General features: G+C 43.2%; 1 long non-coding RNA gene across 1 annotated transcript in view; it reads right to left on the reverse strand.

Annotated features, from left to right (window-relative positions):
* Positions 1–23954, reverse strand: part of LOC128932561 (uncharacterized) — a 124338-nt gene that overhangs the window by 77647 nt on the left and 22737 nt on the right. Inside the window, exon 3 of the long non-coding RNA XR_008482525.2 lies at positions 4844–4927. This is a non-coding gene — a long non-coding RNA (uncharacterized LOC128932561). The remainder of the gene's footprint in view (positions 1–4843; positions 4928–23954) is intronic.

The raw sequence follows: 23954 nt of genomic DNA on the forward strand, positions 1-23954 counted from the left end.
AAAAGGAGCCAAGTGCTAATATCCAGGTATTAGTCTGTTTTCATGCTGCTGATAAAGATGTACCTGAAACTGGGCAATTTATAAAAGAAAGAGGTTTATTTGACTTACAGTCCCACATGGCTGGGGAAGTCTCACAATCATGGTGGGAGGTAAAAGACACGTCTCACATGGCAACAGACAAGAGAAGAGCTTGTGTAGGAAAACTCTCATGTTTTAAAATCATATTTAGTGAGACCTATTCGCTATCACCAGAACTGCACTGGAAAGACCTGCCTCCATGATTCAATTATCTCCCACCAGGTCCCTCCCACAGCACATGGTAAGTATGAGAGCTACAAGATAAGATTTGGGTGGGGACACTGAACCAAACCATATTAGTCCACCCAGCCCCTATAAAATGTCAAATTCAAAACCAATATCATATTTCAAAACCAGTCATGCCTTCTCAATCATTCCCAAAGTCTTAACTCATTTCAGCATTAACTCAAAAGCCCACAGTCCAAAGTCTCATCTGAGACAAAGCAAGTCCCTTCTCCCTTCCATCTATGAACCTGTAAAATCAAAAGCAAGTTAGTTACTTCCTAAATACGATAGAGGTACAGGCATTAGGTAAATACAGCTGTTTCAAATGGGGGAAATTGGCCAAAACAAAAGAGCTAAGGTCCCATGCAAGTCCAAAATCTAGCAAGGCAGTCAAATCTTAAAGCTCCAGAATGATCTCCTTTGCCTCCATGTCTCACATCCAGACTAACACTGATGCAAGAGGTGGGTTCCTATGGTCTTGGGCTGCTCCAGCCCTGTGGCTTTGCAGGGTTCAGCCTCCTTCCTAGCTGCTTTCACAGGCTAGCATTAAGTGCAGCTTTTCCAGGTGTACAGTACAAGCTGTCAGTGGATCTACCATTCTGGGATCTGGAGGATGGTGGCTCTCTTCTCACAGCTCCAGTAGGTGGTGCCCTGGAAAGGACTCTGTGTGGAGGACCTGACTCCACATTTCCCTTCTGCACTGTCCTAGCAGAGGTTCTCCCTGAGGGCTCTGCCCCTGCAATGAACTTCTGCCTGGACATCCAGGCATTTCCATACATCCTCTGAAATCTAGGCAGAGGTTCCCAAACCTTAATTCTTAACTTCTGTGCACTTGCAAGGCTCAACACCACATGGAAGCTGCCAAGGCTTGGGGCTTACACCCTTTGAAGCCATGGCCCCAGCTCTACATTGACCCCTTTTTAGCCAAGGCTGGAATAGCTAGGATGCAGGATACCAAGTCTCTAGGCTGCAAACAGAACAGGGACCCTGGGTACAGCCCACGAAACCATTTTCTCCCAGGCCTCCAGGCCTGTGATAGGAGAGGTGGTCACGAAGACCTCTGCATACCCTAGAGATATCTTTCCTATTGTCTTAGGGAGTAACATTTGGCTCCTTGTTACTTCTGCAAACTTCTGCAGCTGGCTTGAATTTCCCCTCAGAAAATGGGATTTTATTTTCTATCACATTGTCCAGTCACCTCTACTCCAGTTCCTCATCTCCATCTGAGACCACCTCAGCCTGGGCCTTATTGTTCATATCAGTATCAGCATTTTTGTCAAAGCCAATCAACAAGTCTCTAGGAAGTATCAAACTTTCCCACATTTTCCTGTCTTCTTCTGAGCCCTCCAAACTGTTCTAACCTCTCTGTTACCCAATGCCAAAGTTGCTTCCAAATTTTGGGGTATCTTTTCAGCAATGCCTCACTTTTCAGGTACCAATTTGTTGTATTCATCCATTTTCATGCTGCTGATAAAGTCATACTCAAGACGGGGCAATTTTCAAAAGAAAGGTGGACTTAAAGTTCCACCTGACTGGGCAGGCCTCACAATCATGGCAGGAAGTGAAAGGCATGTCTCACATGGCAGCAGACAAAAGAAGAGCTTGTTCAGGGAAACTCCCATTTTTAAAAACTATTGGATTTTGTGAGACTTATTCACTGTCACAAGAACAGCAAGAGAAGACCTACCCCCATGATTCAATTATCCCCTATTGGGTTCTTCCTACAACATGTGAAAATTATGAGAGCTACAAGATGAGATTTGGGTGGGTACACAAAGCTAAACCATATCAATCTAAGACAATAGGGAAAAGAACTTGAAGGTATTTCAGAGACCTTCAAAGCAGCTCCTCCCATCACAGGCCCAGAGGCATTGGAGGGAAGAATGGTTTTGTGGGCCAGGCCTAGGGCCCTGCCACCCTGCACAGACTCAGGACACTGCTCCCTGCATCCCAGCCACTCCAGCTCCAGCCTTGGCTCAAAGGGGCCCAGATACAGTTCTGGCCACTGCTTCAGAGGGTACAAATTGTAAGCTTTGGCAGCTTCCATGTGATGTGAAGCCTGTGGGTATGCAGAGTGCAAAAGTTGAGGCTTGGGAGCCTTTACTTAGATTTCAGAGGGTGTATGGCAAAGCCTGAATGCCCAGGCAGAAGCCTGCTGCAGGGGAGGAGCACTCATGGAGAACCTCTACTAGAGCAATGTGAAGGGGAAATATGGGTTGAAGCCCCCACACAAAGTCTCCACTGAGGCAGTGACTAGTGGAGTTGTGAGAAGAGGGCTACTGTCCTTCAGACCACAAGCTGTAAAGTCACTGACACTGTAAGACACCTTCTCAGGCTTTGCCTTCTCCTATGAGTAAAAGCTCCCTTAGGCCTCCCCAGAAGCAGATGCTACCATGCTTGTTGTATAGCCTACAGAACCATGAATCAATTTAACCTCTTTTCTTTATAAATTACCAAGTATCAGGTATTTCTTTATAGCAGAGTGAAAATGGACTAATACACCCCCATTTCTCTGCAGCTGTACTTCCTGATCGAATCCCTGCACATTTTATTCTGTCTCAGAGTCTGCTTCTTGAAGGACCTTACTAACACATTCCTCTGAGTTGAAATCATGTTTTCTTTTTCCTGAGCCCCCATAGTGCCTCTTCAGCACCTCTCTCACCTTAAGCTGCCATTACTGTCTTATTCCCCCCACTGGACTGGAAACTTCTCTGAAGGCTCTAAGTCTGAATCATTTTTTAATTCTCCTCAATATCTGGCAGACGTCAACAAACATTTGTTGACTAAATGGGTACGTAAAAATGTGAGATGAGGCAACACAGTGAGGCAGGGAAACACTTCTCAGAATATGCTTTCTGGGATATACATGGGTGTTCTTTGAAGAAAAACAAAAAGCAGAATTCCATAGTCAAATACATTTTGGAATGGATGAACCAAAAAATATCAACAGGCATTTACTGTAAGAGTTCTCTGGGCATTTAAGGGGCTAGTTCTGTTTTGTGACACTCCAGGAGGCACAGTCCTTGTGCGATCATGTGATCTGTGGTTCTGTGGAACCCAGTTTGGGTTCATGTCTTTAGGAAGAACAGGTAAAACTTCCAGAGGCATGGCACTTCTGAGCTGAGTCTTAAAGAATTGTAAGGATTTCAGGAGGCCAAGATTAAATAAAGAAACAGAAGGACTTTCCAGGCAACATTCCATACACTAGAGAGGCAGGAAGGTACAAGGCACCTTCAGGGAAGAGCATGCAGACTGTTTATCTACTAGGTTTCTACAGATGCCAGAAGGGGAGCAAGGCCAAGAAGAAAGGTAATGAAGGAGCTGTATGCAGACTATGATATTTGCACTTTATTATATGCTATGAAGGTTTCTGCACCAGTAAATGATGGAATAAATGGTGACAATGGGAATCATTAGTTTTAATTAGAAAGGCATACTGCATGTGTAATGACTTGGCAAGAAAAATTCCATATGTTGCAAGAACAAATGAAGTAATCTCAAATTTTATATCCAAGGCTATTTGTTTGCCACATTACTAAATCCATAGTCATAATAAGGCTTCTGTTATGCTTAATGTTCTAGTTTGCAGTAAGTGTCGTGGAAAGAATCTATTAAAACCTTATGAGGATGAACAAATTCTTCTGCATCAACTTCTAAGGAACAGATATGGTAAATCGCATCCCCTCAAATTCTTGGTTCTTTTGTGATTCAAATTTGTAAGTTACACTCACATCTTTGGTACACTTGTACACTATACAGCTACAGTTTATAAACTTTAAGCAATCCTTAGTTTTGTTCACTTCAAGAGATATTTAGTGCTTGTGGCTATTTTCTTGAAACCAAAATGCTGGTATGTAGCACAGTGCAGACTCAAGTACCAATGCACACCTGTCACTTCCTAAGTAGATCAAAGTGCTGCAGCAGCAAACATTGCTGCTGAGTTTGTGCTTTTAAGCAAATCTAATGTTTGTAGATTCTCCCTTGGATTATATGATCTCAAGGGATTAATTTACATTTAAATTATTTTTAATTTTGCACTTCAACATTTTGGGCCTATTCAAATCATTGTAGGAACAATTTCAAATTGTTCCAAAGTCAACTGATATGGTTTGAATATTTGTCCCCTCCAAATCCCATGTTGAAATTTGATCCCCAGTGTTGGAGGTGGAGCCAAGTGAGAGGCGTTTGAATGATGAGGGTGGGGGTCTCTCATGAATGGCTTGGTGCTGTCCCCATGGTAATGAGTGAATTCTTGCTCTATTAGTTCACATGAGAGTTGACTGTTTAAAAGAGCATGGTATCCACCCCTTGCCATGTGACAGGCTTGCCTCCCCTTGCCTTCTGGCATGAGTAAGAGCTTCCTGAGGACACCAAGCAGATGACAGCAGGATGCTTCTTATACATCCTGCAGAAACACAAGCCAAATAAACCTTTTTCTTTATAAATCATCCATTCTCAAGTATGGTCCATTTTCATGATACTGATATAGACATTCCTAAGACTGGGCAATTTGCAAAAGAAAGAAGTATAATCAACTTACAGTTCCATGTGGCTGGGAAGACCTCACAATCATGGTGGAAGGTGAAAGTCATGTCTCACATGGCAGCAGACAAGAGAAGAGAACCTGTGTAGGGAAACACCCCTTTTAAAAACCATCAGATCTCATGAAACTTATTCACTACCATAAGAACAGCACAGGAAAGACCTGCCCCCATGAAACAATTACCTCCCATCAGGTCCCTCCCACAACATGTGGGAATTCAAGATGAGATTTGGGTGGGGACACAGCCAAACCATGTCATATCGGTATTTTATACACAAAATGGACTAATACACCAACATTTGTTATGGTACTTGTAGTGAGTTAGAGAGAAGTGTTTCCTGAAAGTATCTTCAATGACTAAAATATGTCCTTGCAACTGTTCTTCTTAGAATGCAAATAAGATTTATATCTTTCAATTTGACATTTTGCTTTTCCAGTATTAATACTTATCTCTTTTAGTTTATAACTTAACACTTTTCCCCAACCATTCTCCATCTAAACATACAACTGACTCCACTGTGTCAGACTAATATCAAAGAGAGACCCAAAAGAGCATGGTATCCACCCCTTGCCATGTGACAGGCTTGCCTCCCCTTGCCTTCTGGCATGAGTAAAAGCTTCCTGAGGACACCAAGCAGATGACAGCAGGATGCTTCTTATACATCCTGCAGAAACATAAGCCAAATAAACCTTTTTTCTTTATAAATCACAAAAATCCCTGAATGTATTTTTTTTTCACTGTCTCTTCACTCAGTCACACTGGCTCCCTGACCCCCAGGAGCGTTATTTATTCCTTTTCCTCTATATAAAATATTGTTCCTTCTCCTCCTCACCAGGTTAACTCCTATCACTTACTCAGAGAAACCTTCCTTGTCACAATGGAGGGAGTGCTTCTTTTATCATCTCTCTTAGAGTTTCCTTATTTCTTTTTAGAATGCGTAACGGTTGTAATTTTTGTGCTTGTGTGGTTAATAGTAGCCTGATTTCCTCTGGACCCTAATCTCCCAAAGATAATGAATCTGGTTGTCTTTACTATCTATCATATACATAGTATATGAAATTACATTTAATATATATACTTGAACCCCTTTAATAGAACTCCCAAGAAGCTGTCTACTTTAGAAATCTTCCCCCCCAAAAACCTGAAAAGAGAATAAGCAACTACTAAATAGATGGAAAAGTTGTGCTGATTTTTTTTTCTTTTTTTTTTTTTTCACTCTTGCTGCCCAGGCTGGAATGCAATGGTGCAATCTCGGCTCACTGCAACCTCCACCTCCAGGGTTCAAGTGATGCTCCTGCCTCAGCCTCCCAAGTAGCCGGGACTGCAGGAGTGCGCCACGACACCCATCTAACTTTTGTATTTTTAGTAGAGACGAGGTTTCACCATGTTGGCCAGGATGGTCTTGATCTCTTGACCTCGTTATCTGCCTGCCTTGGTCTCCCAAAGTGCTAGGATTACAGGTGTGAGCCACCACGCCCAGCTAAGTTTTGCTGATTTTTAAAGCGCATTGGGCTGGTCATGGTGGCTCATGCCTGCAATCCCAGCACTTTGGGAGGCCAAAGCAGGTAAATCATTTGAGGTCAGGAGTTCAAGACCAGCCTGGCCATCATGGTAAAACCCTGTGTCTACTAAAAATACAAACATTAGCCAGGCCTGGTGGTGGACACCTATAATCCAAGCTACTTGGGAGGCTGAGGATGTAGAATCACTTGAACCTGGGAGGCAGAAGTTGCAGTGAGCCAAGATCATGCTGCTGCACTCCTACATGGGCAACAGAGAAAAACAGTTATTTATTTTTTCTGTCTCAAAAATAAGTAAGAAAACAAAAAGAACATTGGATCTGCTTTGACCAGTGGAAATATATTCTGAGACAAATCTGTCGAAGCAGACAAACCACTGGCACATCTGCACAGGAAAATCAAAGAGGAGGCAAAAAATATATAATGCAAGAAAATGACACAGGAAGATAGGGAAATATTAAACAGAACAATAATTATTTGGGGAATTAAAGTTTCCAAAGGGACCCAAACCCAAAGGGTCTTATGGGTGCATCCTACCAAACATACAAGAGAAAAACATAATTTCTCTTGTATGCTTGATTCTGAAAATACGAGTATAAGAAAATTCATAGTTTTACTTATGAACCCTAAGCAAAGCATTAGCTAAACAATAACTATTGATGATTATTGGTTATTGATGATATTGCTACATCATAAAGAAGGGTTTATCCTGAAAATTCAAGCATAATTCAGCATCATCAAAGCAGTCATATATAAGTTCTTAGTAAGAACTAAAGGAGAAAATTCATGTGATTATGGTAACGTATGCAGAATAGTACTAGATAACATTCAACATCTATTGATTTTTATTTTTTAAAAATCTCAAAGCTTGAAATATGAGTATTTTTGTGTAGTGATAAAAACTATATACCAAAAAATAAACATACTTAGTCAACAAAAAGATCACACTTAATAGGAAAACCCAAATATTTCCTTCGTGATCAGAAATGACTAGCATTGCCATTAGTACTTAATATAAATCTGGAAGTACTGGCAATCACTATGAAACAGGAAAAGAAAATATGGGCTAGAAGAATTTTAAGTAAAAAAGATAAAATTGTCCTTATTTGCAGATTTGATAATCTACCTAGAAAAGTCAGCAGGGAACTTTCAGTTTTCACCTCCACATGTAAGGAACTTAGAAGTCACCACTTCATCCTAACAACAAGCAAAAAACTGAACTAGGTGAAAAATCAATAACTCTCATAGATTATTATTAATAACTGAGAGTAAACCACTGCCCCCAGAATTGGAGAGACATGTGTACAGATATAGAGAATCACAATATACCAGACCAGAAACCTCCATGGGAACCAATGTTAGGGTAGCAACACCTGAACTGCAATTGATGAACTGCTGGGGGCTCAGTGTGGGCAAGTCAGAGAATTGAACACTCCAGGAGATCCAGTTACAGAAGGGCCCTCACACTTTTGTGAGTTTTACTTCCAGAAGCTTGACCACATTCTCAGGTGAGTATCAGAGAAAGATCCCCTTGTGCTTCCAGTGGGGAAAGGGGCAAAGGAACCATTCTGAAATGTAACAGGACCTTCCTTTCTTAATAAGGTCTGCCCTCTGGAGAAAGTGGTCAACCACACTCTAACCTGCTGGGATTTTACCAGAGCATGAGTAACCAAGGGAAAGAGAAATACCCAATCTCGGCCTACTCTATCCATCCCAAGTTGATGGGAAAAGAACCAAGAAATTGTGTGAATTTCAAAGTCCAGTGACATAGGCTCACCGAAAGACTGAGACCAAGTCACAGGACTATGAAATATTTCTCCCCTCTGCCACCATATTACAAGGCCTATTTACGTACTTCTTTTTCATCCAGTATATTATAATTCAGCAATCAAGAAAAATTACAAGGCATAATAAAAGGTAAAAACATAGGTTGGCTGGGTGCGGTGGCTCACGCCAGCATTTCAGGAGACTGAGGTGGGTGGATCACCTGAAGCCAGGAGTTGGAGACCAACCTGGACAACATAGTAAAACCCTGTCTCTACTAAAAATACAAGAATTAACCTTGCATGGTGGTACTCCTGTAGTCCCAGCTACTCAGGAGGCTGAGGCAGGAGAATCACTTAAACCTGGGAGGCAGAGGTTGCAGTGAGCCAAGCTTATGCCATTGCACTCTAGCCTGGGCAACACAAGACTGTGTCTCAAAGAGAAAAACAAAATACAAAAGCAGCTTGAAGAGACACAGTAAGAGTCAGAACCAAACATGGTAGACACAGATGTTGAAATTATCTGATCAGGAATTGAAAGCAACTATGATTAATATGCTAACAGCTTTAATGAATAAAGTAAGCCACATGCAAGGAAAGATGATTAATTAGGCAGAGAGATCAAAATTCTAAGAAAGAACTACAAAGAAGAGCTAGAGATCAAAACTACTGTAATAAACATGAAGAATGCCTTTTAGGGGCTTATTTGTAGACTAGACATGGCTGAGAAAAAAAAATTGGATCATAAAGATATCTCAATAAAAACCCCTAAAACTGAAAAAGAGATAAAAACTAAGGAAAAACAGAAAAGAATATCCAAGAACTGTGGGGCAAAAAGAATATCCAAGAACTGTGGGGCAACTACAAAAGGTAAAATATCTGCATAATGGGAATATCAGAAGGAGAAGAAAGAAAGGAATCAAAGAAATACTTCAAACAATAATGACAAAGAATTTCCCCCAATTAATGTTGGACACCAAACTACATATTCAGGAAACTCAGAGAACACCAAGCAGAATAAATATTTTTAAAAACTCTAGACCTAGGCATATCATCTTCAAACTACAGAAAATTAAAATTAAAAGTCCTAAAGCAAGCCAAAGAGGAAAAACACTATACTTCTAGAAGAGCAAAAATAAGAATCACATCTAACTCCTCTTCAGAGCCATGCAAATAAAAAGAGTAGAATAAAACATTTTAAATATTGAAAGAGGATAAAACACCAACACAGAATTCTATGCCCCATAAAATTATTCTTCTAAGATGCAGGAGAAAAACAGACTTTCTCAGACAAACCAAAATTAAAGGAATTTGTTGTCAGTAGACATGCCTAGCAAGAAATGTTAAAAGAAGTTTTTTTAGAGAGAAAAAAAATAATATAGGTCAGAAGTGGTTCTACATAAAGAAAGGAAGAACATCAAAGAAAGAATAAGTGAAGGTAAAATTGAAAAAAATATTTTCTTACTCTTAATTGGTCTAATAGATGACAGTCAGTTCAAAATATTAATAGCAACAGAGCAAGATGGTGAAATAGGACATCCCAGGCTTCACTACCCTTCACAGCAAGTCCAACTAGCATTATTCACAGATAAGAATATCAGTGAAAATTCCTAAACTTGGGAATAAGCCTGAGCCACCTACAGGGACCACAGAGCTAAATAAAAACTGCATTAGAAGGGTAAAAGAAATGGTTTCTCCTTGACCACTTCACCCTTCTCCCTCCCTCAAGTTTGCACAGTACCACACAGAGAGGATTTCCCAGGCTCATCGTTTATACAGTAGAAAAAGAGAACTGGAGGTAGACAGCTGGCTTCTCTAGCATTCCAAGACACTTCTTAGGAATCTCATTTTGGTCTCACACCACGGAGAATATGGGAGGAAACAACATGACTAGAAAACCTGGGGTTAGAAAGAAACAAAGCAAGGAGGTTGAGCCCACAACAGTCAGCTTGTAGATCTTAGTGGTAGGTCTGTGTTGTACCTGCTAATGGTGGTCCCCAGTCAGAGGTACTAGCTAACAGCAGAGTCCATCTGCAAAGCCAAGCTGGACATTCCAGAAGCGATGGGAAGTTCTACTTGACTTGAATCCCTAGACAGCCAGCCTTCAGAACCAGCTTCAGATCCTTCCCCAAAGCCTGATTTAGTGAGAAAGATACCTGTCACTGCATTTTTACAATAAAGAGGGGCTAGTTCCGCACACATGGGAGTTTAAACAGTCCTTAGTGGGACCTCAAAGACCACTGCAAGACCCCACACAAAGACATGACCACTACCGCACATTTTGGTAAAGTGCAGGGGCTAATTTGGCCACATTCAGAAGTTTAAACAGCACTTGACTCAATTTAAATGCCCACCCAAGCCTCCCACCTAAGGAGGGAGGAAAACCTCAACCATGCTTTTATACTGAAATAGCAATTGGAGCTTTCCACCTTAAGCAACAACTTCACTTAACCTCAGGGCCCCTTCTGCAATCCTGTGCAACTGCAGAACTCAAATAGCCTATCACCACCTGGCCAGGGAACACACCCTAAGGCCCTAGGCCTGATCAGAGGTGATTGCAGTGCCCAATGAGTACATCTGCCTGATTGCAGAGCTCGGCCAGTGGTCTTGTCAGATAGCAGAGCCCAGCTGGCTGCCCCAACTAAACTCAGAGAAAAGGCAGTGGCCCACCCATCTAGAGAATACAAAAGCAAGCCCACAGTTATTACCAACTGGCCCAGCCAGAATCACAGGTTAGACTAAATAGTGAAGGTCTACCCCTGCCAAGGAACACCTGTCTTTTCAAATGCAGACACTAATATAAGAACATAAGGATTACAAAGACTCAGGAAATATGACTCCTGCAATAGAAATGTAAAAACTCTAACAATGGATCCTAAGGAAATGGAGATATTTGAAATTACAAAGAACTCAAAATAACCCTCTTAAAAAGTGTGGTGAACTACAAGAATATACAGATAAAAAATTAAATAACATTTGGAAAACAATACATGATCAAAATTAGAAGTTTGCCAGGCATGGTGGCTCACCCTTGTAATCCCAGTACTTTGGGAGGCTGACAGGTGGGTGGATCACGAGGTCAGGAGTTTGAGATCAGCCTTACCAACATGATGAAATCCCGTCTCAACTAAAAGTACAAAAATTAGCTGGGTGTGGTGGTGTGTGCCTGTAATCCCAACTACTCAGGAGACTGAGGCAGAAGAACTACTTGAACCCAGGAGGTGGAAGTTGCAGTTAGCAGAGATTGTACCACTGCCCTCCAGCCTGGGTGATAGAGTGAGACTCTATTTCACAAAAACAAAAACAAAATTAGAAGTTTCACAAAGAAATAAAAACATACAGAAGTCCTAGAGATTAAGAATATAATGACTGAACTGAAAAATGCAATAGAAATCTTCAACAGGATGATTGATGAAGCAGAAGAAAATATCAGGTAAGCTTAAAGACAGAACATTTGAAATTATCCAATGAGAGGAGCAAAAAGAAAAGGAATAAAAAAGAATGAAGAAAGCCTATGGGAATTACGGGACACCATCAAGAGACCTAACCTTTGCATCATAGGAATTTGAGAAGGAGAATAAAAAGAGCCAGAAAGGATATTTAATGCAATGCTAGCTAAACACTTCCCTAATCTGGGGAAAGATGCCAATATTCAGATATAGGAAGCACAGAGGTCGCAAATCAAGTTGAAATAGAGAGGACTTCCCAACATATAATCATCAAATGATTAAAAATCAAAGACCAAGAAAAAATCTGAGAGCAGCAAGAGATAAGAAGAAACACATCAGTGGATTTCTCAACAGAAACTCATCAGGCCTAGAAGCAGTGGGATGATATTTTCAAAGTGCTGAAGAAAAAGGAGAAGGAAAACTGTGAATACTTTACCTACAAAGTTGTCTTTGAGAAATGAGGGAGAAAGAAAAACTTTCCCAGACCAACAAAAGCTAAAGAAGTTCATCACCACTAAACCTGTCTTACAGGAATTGCTAGAGTTCTTTAAACTGAAACAAAGGCCGATAATTAAAAACCAAACTTATGAACACACAAAACTCAATAGTAGGTAATACAGATTGTATAATATAAGCAATAAAGAGCCATATTCAGAATATTCTAGGGCTGTAATTGTGTTATATAAGGCAATTTTATTCCCAGTATGAGAGTTAAAAACGAAACTATTAATAACAACTGCAGCTAAAAGAAATAGTCAAGGGATACATATTACAAAATGATACAAATTCTGATAATGTGGGAGAAAAAAAGGATAGAGTTGTTGTATGCAAAGTTAACTTGTTATAAGTTTGAAATAGACTGTTGTAAGTATATGATGTTTATGTAAGTCTCATGGTGACCACAAAGGAAAAAATTGAAATAAATGCACAAAACAAAAATAGAATAAAATAAGGTCAGGCATGATGGCTCATGCCTGTAATCCCAGCACTTTGGGAGGCCAAGGTCAGGAGTTTGAGACCAGCCTGGCCAGCATGCTGAAACCTCATCTCTACTAAAAATACAACAATCAGCCAGGCATGGTGGCAGGCACTTGTAAATCCAGCTACTCAGGACGTTGAGGCACAACAATCTCTTGAACCTGGGAGGCAGAGGTTGCAGTGAGGCTTGGTGACAAGAATGAGACTGTCTCAAAAAAAAAAAAAAAAAAGAAGAAGAAGAAGAAAGAAAAGTATTCAAAGCATATCACTAAGCAAAACCATCAAGTAACAAAGAAACACATCAAGTGAGGAAGAAAGAAACAAAGAATATACAAACCAGCTAGAAAACAATTAACAGAACATTAGTAGTAGGTCCTTACCTATCAGTTGCAACTTTGAATGTAAAGGGATACAATTCACAATCACATAGAGTGACTGTATGAATAAAGAAAACAAGACTCAACCACATGCTATCTACAAGAGACTCACCTCTTTTTTAAGAACACACATAGGGAAGAGAAGGATAAAGATATTCCATGAAAGGGAAACCAAATGAGATCAAGGGTAACTATGCTTATATCAAGCAAAACAGACTTTAAGTTAAAAACTGTAAAAAAAAAAAAAAAATCCAACAAGGGGCATAATAATAAAGGCATCAATTCATCAAGACGTTATAACAATTATAAATATATGTGCACCTAACATGAAAGCACCTAAATATATAAAGCAAATATTAATATGTCCGAAGGGAAAGTTGGACAGCAATACAATAATAGTAGGGACCATCAGTACCACACTTTCAACAATGGGTAGATCATCCATACAGAAAATTAATAAGGAAACATCGAACTTGAACAACACTTTAGCTCAAGTAAACCTAACAGACATATGCAGGACATTCTCTCCAACAGCCACAGAATACATATTCTTCTCAAGGCTAGAATGCAGAAAATGCATGGAACATTCTCCAGGATAGATTATATGTGTTAGACCTAAGACAATGTTGGAAAATTTAAGAAGACTGAAACATATCAAGTATCTTTTCTTGCCACAATGGTATAAAACTACAAAACAATAACAGGAGGAATTTCAGAGCATTTACAAATATACAGATATTAAATAATATGCTTCTGAACAAATGGGTCAGTGACAAAAAGGAAATTAAAAAATATAGAGTCAAATGAAAATAGAAACACAATAAACCGAAACTTATAGAATGCAGCAAAAGCAGTTCCAAGAGGAAATTTCATAGCAATACATGCCTACATTAAGAATAAATAAAGATGTTAAATAAACAGCCTAACATACCTCTGGGAAATAGAGAAAAATAATAAACTAAGTCAAAAGTTAGTACAAGGAAACAAATAATGCAGACCAGAACAGAAGCAAATGAAATAGAGACTAGAAAAACAACACAAAAGATCAACAAAACTAAGAGTTGGTTTTTTGAAAAGATAAACACAATTGACAAACCAGTATAGAACAGCCATTATAAAAAACTGTATGAAGTTCCTCAAAACACTAAAAGTTGAACCAACTAGAAAAGAAGAGCCAGGCCAGGTGCGGTGGCTCAAGCCTGTAATCCCAGCATTTTGGGAGACTGAGGCGGGTGAATCAAGAGGTCAAGAGATCGAGACCATCCTGGTCAACATGGTGAAACCCCGTCTCTACTAAAAATACAAAAAAAATTAGCTGGGCATGGTGGCGCATGCCTGTAATCCCAGCTACTCAGGAGGCTGAGGCTGGAGAATTGCCTGAACGCAGGAGGCGGAGGTTGCGGTGAGCCAAGATCGTGCCATTGCACTCCAGCCTGGGTAACAAGAGCGAAACTCCATCTCAAAAGAAAAAAAAAAAAGAAAAGAAGAGCCAAGAGAATCCAATGTCCTAAAAGCAGAGAGGCCAGGCAGGTGGCTCACACCTTTGTTATAACAAGGTACTCACCCTAGCCATGAAGTAGTATAGTGTTATTTAAAATTGAGCTTGAGTTAGTCATAAGTGTGCATTGCAAACTCTATGCCAACCACTAAAAAAAGTTTTAAAAATGTCTAACTAATATGCCAACAAAGGAAAGAAAACAGAGTCACATAAAATGCTCATTTAAAACCACAAACAGCAGAAAAAGAAAGACAAAAAGAGAAACAAGAAACAAGGCAGACAAATATAAAAACGTAGCCAATATGATAGATATGAATACAACTACATTAATCATTACTTTGAATGTCAGTGTTCTAAGTGCACCAATCAGAAGACAGACTGAATAGATCCAACAATAAGACCCGATACTATGCCATCTATAAGAAACACACTTTACATATAAAGGTACATACAAATCAATAGTAAATGGATAAAGAAAAATATACCATGCTAATACTAGTCAAAAGAAAGTAAGAACAGACTTTGAAGCAGGAAAGTTATCAGCGACAAGGGCATTACAAAATAATAAAGGGGTAAATTCTCCAAGAAGAATTGGAGAATTGCCTAACAACAGAGAGGCAAAATACCGGAGGCAAAAACTGATAGGACTGCAAGAAGAAATAAATGAATCCACTATTATAGCTGGAGACTTTATCCCTGTATCAGCAATGCACAGATCCAGCAGACAGAAAAATCAGGAGTATATACTTGATTCCAACAATACAATCAATTAATTAGAAATAATTGTATTAAATTTTTAATATTTCAAAATTTCTCGAGATTTACTCTTTGACCCATGTGATTTATTTATTTATTATTTTATTTCATTTTAAAAATAGGGACAGGGTTTCTCTGTGTCACCCAGACTGGAATGCAGTGGGATGATCATAGCTCATTTTAGCCTCAAACTCCTGGGCTCAAACGCTCCTCCCACCTCAGCCTCCCAAGTAGCTGGGACTACAGATACATACCACCGGGCTGGCTAATTTCTTTTTCTTTTTTTGTAGCAATAGTGTCTCACCATCTTGCCAAGCTTATCTCAATTTTTTGGGCTCCAGCGATTCTCCCACCTTGACTTCCCAAAGTGCTGAGATTACAAGCATTAGCCACTGTGCCCAGCCACCATGTTATTTATAAGTATGTTGTTCAATATCCATATGTTTTTGGATTTTCCAGTTATCTTTCTAATACTGATTTCTAGTTTAATTCCACTGCGGCCGGCCTGAGAGCAGACATTATATGATTTCTATTCTTTTCCATTGTTAAGGTGTGTTTTATGGCCTCCCTTCAAAAAAAGTCACCTCTATAACATGAAAGTGCAAGGAGAGGCAGCAAGTTCTGATGTAGAAGGTGCAACAAGTTATCCAGAAGATCTAGCTAAGAAAATCTCTGAAAGTGGCTACACTAAATCGGTTTTCCATGGAGATGAAAACAGCCTTCCACTGGAAGAAAATACCATCAACAAGAAAAGGCAACAACACGAATGAAACCTAACTGAAAGAGGCCAGACTGAACAGCTAATGATTATCCATTCTAGAGAAGACAAAACTATAGTGACAGATGACAGACAGACAGACACACACACACACGCCCTACAAGCTGCCCTTTTCTCTCTCCTTATTTCTCCATACTTCTCTATTGCCCAGGCTTTCTCCAGGGAGTCCCCAACCTCCAAGGGAACAGAGATGAGTTATGAGGAAGGCTTGCACTGTATCCAGCCACCTCACAGGTCAGTCAAGCCTTTGTGGGATGACCCAAGACTCTACATTTCCACCAAGCAAAGCACTGTTTGACAGGAACATGTCCCAATTCATTAATATATGTATATATTCATATATGTATCTATATATATGTGTATATGTATATGTATATATCCAGACCACTTCCCTGGTCTTAAGTTGAGGAATATACTGGGTTTCCTCAGAACAAATTAAAGGTTTGTAAACTGGGCCAGTGGTGTAGACAGGGCCAGTAGAGAACCTAGAGGGCATCCCCCTCTGACTGTGCCCGAGGACAGAGACAGCTTAGCATCAGCAAGCCCAAGCAAGTAATGCAGCGGATGGAGATATCTTTCTTCTTTCCCACTGCTGTGGTTTGAATGTGTTCCCCATGCTCATGTGTCAGAATCTTAATCTCCATTGCAATGGCATTAGAAGGTGCCTTTAATCACCTTTATGAGGTAAATAGCTCAGGAGGGCTTCCCCATCATGAGTGGATTAATACTATCATCTTGGGATGAGTTAGCTATCTTGGGAGTGGGATCCTGATGAGATTGACTTGTTCTGTCTGCCTTGTGTGCTCGTCTCTGCCTTCTGCTTTTCCACCATGGGATAACCCTCACCAAATGCGGGCACTTCCCAGCCTCCCAAAGCACCAGTCAAAAACTTATTTTCTTTATAAATTACCCATCCTATGGTACTGTTATAGCAGCAGAAAATGGACTAAGACACCCACTTGCTTCCCTCACGTATCCAGCACCCCGACCCTTTCTCTATAGTCACTGTGTGGAAGCTCTTCCTGGAAGTCTCATACAGACTCTTTCATATCAAGCTGTAAAACCTCATGAGAGTAAAGAAAAGACTTCTCCTAGGACTTGATCTTTATTAGGGAAATAAGCCTTAACCAAGCCAAAGCCTTTATTTCACAATTGCAGGAATGATGTTCAGTCATGGAGAAGGCAGGAGAGGCCTCTTGTGCGTCTGAAATAATCAAATAGGTATATGGTGGAGCAGTTACTCCACCTATCCATAGGGAAGTCTCTGTCTCTCTTCTCCAGCCTCAGCCCCACAGACCTGGCCTTAGTCTCAACGTCTTTCCTGGTACCAAAGACCATCATGAAGCTATAAATACCAAGGCCACTGATGATGGTGGCCAGGGTCCAACCCATTAAAATGAGCTTAATGTCTTTATGAGTATACTATTTAATAGAACCTGTCTGAATAACCCTGTGGAAACATCCCAGCCTCCTCAGAAGGCATTAAGTTTTCTAGACTAGATGCATCTGGCTCCAAAAACACATCAACTTCTGCATGGGGACATACTGGCTTGAATTCCTTGGTCCTGGGGTAAACTGGAGGAGCCACAAAATTCTCTTTGCTGGGGTTGTGTTTTGGTGTTCTGCCAGAGAGCTGCAACAGGACTGTTGCCATCATTATGTTGATGAGCAGCTCAACACAGAGGTTGAGGAAAAAATGGCCTGGATGTTACTACCCAGTTTAAGTTGATTAGTGGTTCCCAAGGCCTTCAAGATTAAGCACAGACCCTCAAATCATGGCTAAGGCTCCTGTTGGCTTCTGCCAGTCTCCAGAAGGGGAGCCAACTGCAGCCAACAGCTGCAGCCTCCAGCCAACACGCCATGCCCTAAATTCCCTCGTCCCTTGGCCTAAAATGCAACCTCCCTTCCTCCAAAACCAGGACTCCCTTCTTTCCATTCTGGCCAAAGCCTCCTTATCCCTCAGGCACTCTCACCCTCCAGGATGGTTGCTCCATCCTGTGCCCTCTTAGGGCATAACACACCCAGGCCAAGCCTCATCACTGTGTCCTTCTCTCCACTGCCAGCTGTAAACAGTGCCAGGAAGCAGTGTCACAAACCAGCATCTTTCATCTGTGTCCTCAGATGAAACAGGTCTTTAAAAATAGGTCAGACTCTCCCCTGCAATCAAAAACTTATGTGCAGCCTCCTGAAGGCAGGGGGTGGCCAAGATGACTTGTTAGGGCTGAACTTAACCCACATCAAACCACAGGGAGCAGGTCATTCATCATGACCTGGCTTGGAGGAACAAGGAGCCTTCCTCCAATCTTGGGTTTGTGAAGACCCATAGGGAGAATCCCAAGACACATCCTCTTCCCCCAGATTCTGCTTTAGCATCGTGGCCCTGGGCATTTCACTGTATGTGTGACATCCCTACCGCCTGTTTGTGTGAGAGGCTCTGTAAGAGCTCCAGTATCTGTGCCATCAGACACATGGCAAAAAAAAAAAAAAAAAAAAAAAAAAAATCCACTGGGGATTTTTAAATAAAATCACCTGATGAGTCATCAGCCACAGCTCAGGCTTCCGGCTGGGTCACTCATGCTGCAGTGAGTTTCTCACTCATTATGGATGACCTGCAGTGAAGGAGGACTTTAGAATGTCTGTGTTTGGGCCAGCCCTGTCTAGAATCGCCATGATGGGAAATCTAAACAAAGTACTACACAGCTCTCCAGACTTCCCAGCCAGGATGGGGCATGGGAGAACTAGCGCCTGCTGATAACACCCCTGTCCAAGCCACCGGAGCCTCAAGACATATTGTGTCCCCAGCAGTGCCATCCAACTAGGATGGCCAAGGCTGGACTGAGGTTTGGTGCATGAAATGTAACTGACACCAGAGGCTGGGGCCAGTCCAAGGAGGAAAGAATGAGGAGCACTGGGATTTGAAACATCAGAGGGCATAGAGTCGAGTCAGCTGTGGCCTTCACCAAACCACTTAACCTCCCCAGACCTTGATGTCTTTGTGGTCTCAGTGGGATGAATGACCATATTTATGATGAAATGAGAAAACATACAGGAAAGCAACTGTGTAGCATGACAGAAGCACGAGTGATTCCGAGGTCCCTTCCAGTCCCAAACCATATGTTTCTGTAAAATGCAGATGCAGAAGGGCCAGCAACATGGTGACTTGTGGGCTGACACTAGCTGGGGCACTGCAGGGTAGGAAGGAGGTGGATGGGGACAAGTAGTCTTCCCAGTGTCACAGGCACATGGGGCTGATGGTGTTACATGAGTTGCACACCATAGAGAAATTCAAGGGCATCACAAAAATCACATGTGCAGTCCTCAGTATCTGAGACATCGCTTCAGGAAGCTGGGCTCCTTCACTCCAAAAATCTGAATCTATAACGGGCCTTTCTACCACAGCAAACTGCGGAAATCCCAGAGACCCACACGCTGAATTGGCCAGAGGTGCAGGGGACCACAGGGTCACCAGGGCTTCAGGGAAGTGCACCCAGGCTCATGGTGCACAAACACGCTGGACACTCAGCTTTGTTCATCTCTCACAGCAAGACAATCACAAGGGGAACCTTCCAGAATCCCTGGCACAGAGGGGAAGCAGCTGCACAGAGAGTTGGAGGGCAGAGAAACCGAGAGAGAGAGGCACTGAGGAGGCCACAGCCATGGTATGGTGGTTGAGAAGAGTGGCACAGCCATTGATCACTTCAGTCAGGCTATTCTTCTAGGGAGCTGATAGGGTTTTGCTGTGTCCCCACCCAAATCTCATCTTGAATTGTAGCTCCCATAATTCCCATGTGTTGTGGGAGGGACCCAGTGGGAGATGACTGAATCATGGGGGTGGTTCTTACGGTAGTGACTAAGTCCCAGGAGATTTGACGTTCTTACAAGAGATCAGCTATTTCCCCTTTCTGCTGGCTCTCAGTCTCTCTTGCCTGCCGCCATGAAAGATGTCCCTTTGCTCTTCCTTCCTCTCTCACCGTGATTGCAAGGCCTCCCCAGCCATGTAGAACTGTGAGTCCATTAAGCCTCTTTCCTTTATGAATTACCCAGTCTTGGGTATGTCTTTATTAGCAGTGTTAAGAGCGGACTAATTCAGGAGCCCAGTCCAGGCAAACGTATCCAGGGAGGCCCTAGGGAGGCCTCAGCATCCAGCATAGCTACACCCCCAGTGAAGACAGAAGTCAGGGAGCTGTTTCAGGCAGAGAAGGGAAAGATCCTGAGAGAGTTGAAGGCCAAGGGCAGGGTTGAGCAAGGGAAGGAAGTGAGGCTGCGGATGCCTGCCTGTGTCCTACAGCCAGCGCTGAGGGCTACAAGACTCAGAAAGTTAGCCCACTGGAGAGAGGCTGTCCCTCTTGCTTTTGTTGTTTAGTTTGTTTGTTTCTGAGAAGAGCCTCGCTCTGTCATCCAGGCTGGAGTACAGTGGTACAATCACAGCTCACTGAAGTCTCAAACTCCTTGGCTCAAAGGATCCTCCCACCTCAGTCTCCTGAGTAGCTGGGACTAGGAGCATGCACCACCATGCCCGGCTATTTTTTTTTTTTTGAAGACTATGCTGTCTTGCTCTGTTGCCCAGGCTACAGAGCAGTGGTAAGGTCATAGCTCACTGTCAGCTCAAACTCCTGGGCTCAAGCAGTCCTCCTGCCTCAGTCTGCTGCATAGCAGGGATTGCAGGTGTCCAGCCCCATGCCTGGCCAATTTTGTAAAAAAATTTTTTGTAGGGAGTGCAGTGGTTCAATCATAGCTCACTGCAACCTCAAATTTCTGGTCTTAACCAATCTCCTCACCCCAGTGTCCCAAACAGCTGTGACGAGGCATGCGCCACCATGCCTGGCTAATTTTATTTTTTTGTAGAGACAGGGTCGTATGTTGTTCAGGTTGGTCTCAAACTCCTGGCCTCAAATGATCCTCCCCCCTCGGCCTCCAAAAGTGCTGGGATTACAGATGTGAGCCACCTCGCCGGCCTCTTTTTATTGGTATGGGCCTCTCCCCTTATAACTCTTTGAAAGAGCTGACTGAGTGCATCGGATTCTGACCTTTCACAGAAGCATCCTGAGTGTGGTGTGTGTCTCAAACCCACCTCTTGAAAAGAACTGTGTGGGCATTTCTGTTGTAGTTCTGACTTTTTTCCAGCCTTGTCCCTAAGAGCTGTCTGCTTTCACAGAGTCACTGGTGGACAGTGACTAAAAGGGGAACTTGGCTGCCTGGGGACTTTTTCTTCATTTCTCTCAGTCATTTCCCCTCTGGGGTAAGCCTAGAATGATGAATGGCTATAGCCGGTTTGTGAGCCGGGACTGTCAGGGACCCAAGACAGCTCGCACGCATCTGATCTGTCTGCCTCCCTCACTCAGTTCTTAGATTTATCCGGAAAAAGCTCTTTCCCGACTGTCCGTGGAATGATTACATAAGTGCAGTATTTCATCTACATCAGCGCCTGGAGGCCCTGGCATGAGATTGACTCTAATGCTGAAGGAACAGAACACAATCTATTTAGGGGACCAGGAACATCTAAAAAATGTCCATCCTTTCCCATTCCAGCTGCGCCCTGATGACATTTACACAAAATAGCATAAGAGAACAACATTTTTGAGCATCCTCATTCTCTAGCTCTGTGCCCCAGAATGAAATTAGCTTTATTTAATTACAGATAACAAATGGCTGTGCCCATTTCCTTGGGTGCAGCAATCCCAAGAGTCCTTGGTGGGTACCTCTCATCTCTACTCTTCCCCGAGAGGGCATTCTGTGGGGGCCGACATCTCCCTCAGGGCCACCCCCAAAAAGGGAGGGAGCCACGATCCAGGCTTCCTCTACTGTTTGTTTATCTTGGCAACTGTTGCTAGGGCTGGTGGATTGAAATTGCTGGAGCAGAGCAGACAAGACAGAAATAAAGAGCCCCAGAGAGCATCTAGGGTTCAGGGCTCCCAGCCCACTGCCCCAGAACACATTGGTCTTCCCTGCTCCTGTCACCTGGTATAACCCACAGCTTCCTTGTACTGCGTGGCCCAGTTCTGGGAAGCCATGGGGAAAGCACACAGCCAATGCCCAACTCCTTCAAAAGCTGCCCCGGGGGTGAGACAAGGCCACCTGGGACCCTCCTGCCTGAGCTGGGGTCACCTTTTGGTCTGCTACCACAAAAGGCTGTGGGTTTCTGGATGCAGCCATTCCTGGCTCACAGCTCCTCTGTGAGTCCAGGGTCTCTCTGCATTTGCCCAGTAATACTTATCTAGCACTTTCTCGGAGCCACAGCCTGCATAGGTGTTGGGGTTTCAGAAACTAAGTGAACACAGTTGAGGCCCCTCAGGGGGCTGACAATCTGATTATGCAAAAGGACAAGCTAGCTGCTGCTCTTGCCTACAATAGTCCAGGGCTATCCTGGAGGATTTTGTTTCCTTTTCTAAATTCAGAAATATCCTGGGATGCAACAGCTTTCTGAGTTGTTGAACAAAACATCCAACAGCTTTTGGCCTCTGTCTCTACCCTGAAGAGCATGAAGTCAGCATTTCCCCAAATGTGAGCAAAACAGCCGCTAAATAAATATAAGTTCCTGAGTAATAGGGGGAGGTGGATGGGAATGAGGTGTCCCCTCGGAGGAAGAGCCATTTGTAGATGAAAAGGTGAAAGGCAGGCGCTGTGCTGGGCTTGCGACCCATCCCGGCTCTGCAGGGTGGGCTACGCTCACCTCCACACCCAGGCTGCAGAAAGCTGAGAACCTTCCCGGTCACCATAGTGACAGAGCCAGCAGATCCAAGTGAGGAAGGCAGCTTCCTCAACTGGAGTTATTCCAAGTTAATAACTGATTTGTCCGTGGACAACGACAGCAGTTATTTTACTGAAAGACATGAGATACCCAGAATCTTTAGAGCTGGAAGAAACTGCCATCCTCTCTCCAACTGTGTGGGTCATTTTCTCTGTTAGCTGTGGGTAAAATTGCTTAGGTAATGGTCAGCTTACTGCCCCGGATGCAACTGTACATCTGTAGTGGGGAAGGAGGGTCTGTGAGGGGTGGGTAGTGGAGATGCATCCTTCCAGGAGGTGGAAACCTGGGGAGTGGGGATTCCTGGACTCCAGGAAGCACGAACTGAATTCTGAAGGACAGTGGCTGCCTGGGGCTGACCTAAATTCTTAGGCACCACCCCTCCCCAACCCCAGGCCAATACTCCAATATCAAAGCAGACACCCTGCAAAAAACTAGCCAGCCTCCCCCAGTGTCCTCTCCTTTGCCTGCTGGGAGAGTGTGGGAACAAGCCCTGCCCCCACCTTCCTGCACAGCTCCTGCATCCCACAGGTGGGGGTGAGCCCTGGGTTGACGTGAAGGAGCAACGGGGCATGCCCAGCAATGGAGGGGAAGCCAGGACAGGGAGCTGATCCGTTCCAAGCCCAGTGCTCAACCCTGCTGTCACTCACTGGCTGGAGGGCTTCAGTTCTCTAATCAGAGGGGAGCTAAGGCTGAGAGGAGGGGTGTGGGGGAATAACAGGGTCAGGAAATGCCCACTCTCTCCCTGCCTTGACCAGCTGGGAGGGGCTTAAAGTTTATCACCAGAACCTGCCTGTCTGCTGAGCATGCCCTGCAAGCTGAGAAGACTGAGGAGGAATAGGAGGAGCAGGAGGGAGCCTCCCTCTTTCCTGCCCTCACTCCCCCAGTTATAACCTCCTGTTCCTGCAGACCTCACCCCTGCGAGGTCACTCTGCTCTATCCCTGCCCCCAACTGTGCACAGCCACACAGGACAAGCCTGTGTGACCACCCTGTCACCTTCTCCAGACTGCAAACTGGAAAAAAGCAGAGGGCAACTCAAGCCAAAAGGCCCACAGATGCCAGCCAATTGCAAGACCACCAGCAATGGCATTGGGGAATGGGTGTGCTAGGCCCCAGATTCTGCCCCGACATTCCCCAGTGAACTTGGGAGAGGCCTGCAGCTCCCTGAACCTCAGTTTCCCTGCCTGAACAATGGGGAGGTGTGCATTTAGGCATGGATGAAAAGGTTCTGTGAGTCAGGGC

Source organism: Callithrix jacchus, chromosome 7 (assembly GCF_049354715.1).
Source record: "Callithrix jacchus isolate 240 chromosome 7, calJac240_pri, whole genome shotgun sequence".
Classification (NCBI taxonomy): domain Eukaryota; kingdom Metazoa; phylum Chordata; class Mammalia; order Primates; family Cebidae; genus Callithrix; species Callithrix jacchus.